The sequence below is a fragment of the Megascapheus bottae genome, unplaced genomic scaffold (genome assembly GCF_031878675.1).
Source record: "Megascapheus bottae isolate mThoBot1 unplaced genomic scaffold, mThoBot2.hap1 HAP1_SCAFFOLD_37, whole genome shotgun sequence".
NCBI lineage: Eukaryota > Metazoa > Chordata > Mammalia > Rodentia > Geomyidae > Megascapheus > Megascapheus bottae.
Window position 1 is genome coordinate 3050193 of NW_028327804.1, and position 2735 is coordinate 3052927.

The 2735-nt window shown below is 46.2% G+C and overlaps 1 pseudogene; it reads left to right on the forward strand.

The window, feature by feature from the left end:
- The first annotated feature begins 2190 nt into the window (after positions 1 to 2190).
- LOC150039162 (uncharacterized protein C4orf46 homolog pseudogene) lies at positions 2191 to 2503 on the forward strand (annotated as a pseudogene).
- Positions 2504 to 2735: the final 232 nt, after the last annotated feature.

A 2735-nucleotide genomic window follows, 5' to 3' on the forward strand; every position in this document is an offset into this window, starting at 1 on the left:
TAAAAATGCACGTACACATGTGCAGGTTCATGAGTGAGTTTCAAAGAGGCACAATTCTGACCATGATCATGTGATCATGATCAGTTTGTAGTACAAGAAACACCATGTCCTGGGGCCAGGCGTTTGGGAGAGTACTTGTCTAGCATGCACAAAGACGGGGATTCAACTCCTCATTACCACATAAATAGAAAAAAGCTGGCAGTGGTGCTGTGGCTCAAGTGGTAGAGCTCTAGCCTTGAGAAAGCTCAAGGACAGTGTTCAGGCCCTCATTTTAATGCCCAGAAGTGGCAACAAAACAAAACAAAACCAAGCATGTCCCATCAGATCAGAGGATGGAAGGAAGGTATGAGGCATTCTACTCTCAGGGAACTGAAACTCTGGAACATTTTGGGGCATCCCTCCACTGGTACACCTCTACTACTGAAGATTCAAAAGTGACAGGTTCCTGAGGAACCAGAAATTCATCTTGCACTCCATGCAAGGGATCTGAAACTCCAAGAAGATCATAGCACTCACTCCCCAAGGAATCCACAGGGCTCCACAAAGAAATAGTAAGGGGAAAGCTGCAGAGAGTGAGGGGAGCAGGTATATTGTAAAACAGATTGCCTGAGAAGAAATACCAGACTCAGCAGGTGGGAGTGATGGTGGGGAGGAGAGGTGAAGAGGGAACCAGTCCTACCAAGGCATCATACCCTGGATACAGACATGCAGACAGGGTGCTTTCCAGAATGAGAATGCTTGAGCAGGTTTGGGGACAGGAGTAGGCAACAGAAAAAAAGAAGACTAAAAAAAGTCTGGATTTTTGACGCTACAGTTCTGGATTCGTTATCAAGGGCCCTGGGTTCTAATGCTAACTCTTTTGAGTGGATAAATCTCTGTACTAGGTGCCTCAGTTTACCCCATCCAGCATTAATAATAACAGCAATAATAATAATAATAATAGTAATACCCTTCCAGAGTCATCTCTGAGTACACAGACATGAGGAGGAGAAGAATGAGCTGCAGGTTTGTAGTGAAACCATTGCCTGGGAGATGGATGGAGCATCCCTGGCCCCACCACCCCAAGTCACTCACTTAACTGGCCGCAGGAACCAGCATGGCCCCTGATCCCAGTCGGGCTGCTGGTGCAGAACCAACAGTCCCATGTAGGGCAGGATAACCAGGGCCACCAGTCCCAGAGTCACTGGCTGCAGAAGTTGCTTCTCCTTCTGCCGAGTCAGGGCACACTGGCCTTGCTTTTTCTTTACTGCAGGGTGGAGTCGAGGGGCAATGATGAAACTAGCAGGAGCCAAGCTCTGACTCCAAGGCACTTCCACTGCACTTCTGCTGCTCACTTCTGGTGAATTGGACACTAACCATCAACTCGCTGGCAGGGGGGATGAATGCCGAATTACCGTGGCCAGCACCAATGTTGGGCACCATGGACTCACCACGCTCAGAATTCTTTCTTCTCCACTTAGTAAGTTATACATCCACCTTCTGGTGGAAGGTTCCAGTCTATCTGGGTGTGACTGGGGGACTCCAAACATGAGATCTCCCACCTTCTGCAAGGCGGTGGTGCATTCCGCTCCTCCCCAGCTGACCACAGATGAGAAAGTGCCCTGTTAGGGTTGTTGGGAGGCAATGGGTGCTCTCTGGGTACAGGTAAGCATGGTGCTGTTTTTGATGGGACAGCTCTCAGGCCCAGAGTTCAAGCCCCATGAGCGACACACACACATATACACATAGTAGGCTCAACTTGGCTTTGTTAACTGGGTAATGAATGCTTAGCCTCTTGAATTGCCTGATTTCTTTGCACAATTCTTTTACTTTTCTATAAGTGCAAAAGCCTCCACTGAATTTGCAGGGTGTCTTTTTTTTTTCATATGTTGGAGTTACATTACATTCACCAGATAGACAGTGCATTACTTCACAAACATTGATACCCTTTCTCATGTCTTGGTCCCCATTTCCCTCCCCCACCCTGCCCTTCATCTTATTTTTCTCCCTTCCGTATCCAACTTCAAATAACCAAATATGCACGTATACAATATATCAGATTACCAGGTGAAATACTGTGACAATATGAGATAACCAAGGGACAGCAAAAAAGATGAGAGATAACGTAGCAGATTAAAGACAATCATTGGAAAGACAGTAGGTGACGGTTTGGCTGTTCGGGTACTGCTCCATGGTGCCAGCCATTTTTCCATGGTGTCCGCCGAGGAGATTCAGGTTTGCTCGCCACCTCTCCCACCTCCGTCTTCTCCTTCGTCTTTGGACACGTTTTCCTCCTGCGAGAGTGGCTGGAGGGCTCCGAGTTGGAGTGGTGGACCCCCTGGAGGAGGTGGCACGGAAGATCAGAGACACATCGTTTTCATTAACCAAACTTCTTGAGGCCACATCTGCAGTATCAGCTCAGGTGGAAGAGATTGCCCTTAAATATACAGAAAATGCATGCTTCCTTAAGACTTGGAGAGACCTCTTGAAAGAAGGCTATGATTCTCTGAACCCTGCCAACTGACTATGACTGTATAATTCACTTTCTCATATGGATTTGCACATGTGCGGCATATATAGGACAATCTGCAACATTTCTGTGTACTCAGCATAAATTTTCTTCTTCTTTTTCTAGACCTTTGTGAAAGCATAATATTGATGTGATTTTTTATGTTAAAAAAGATGTGTTTATCCTTCCTTTCTGTTCTTTAAATGTTTTGAGATTCCTTTACAAAAGTTATTTCTCTCAACAGATA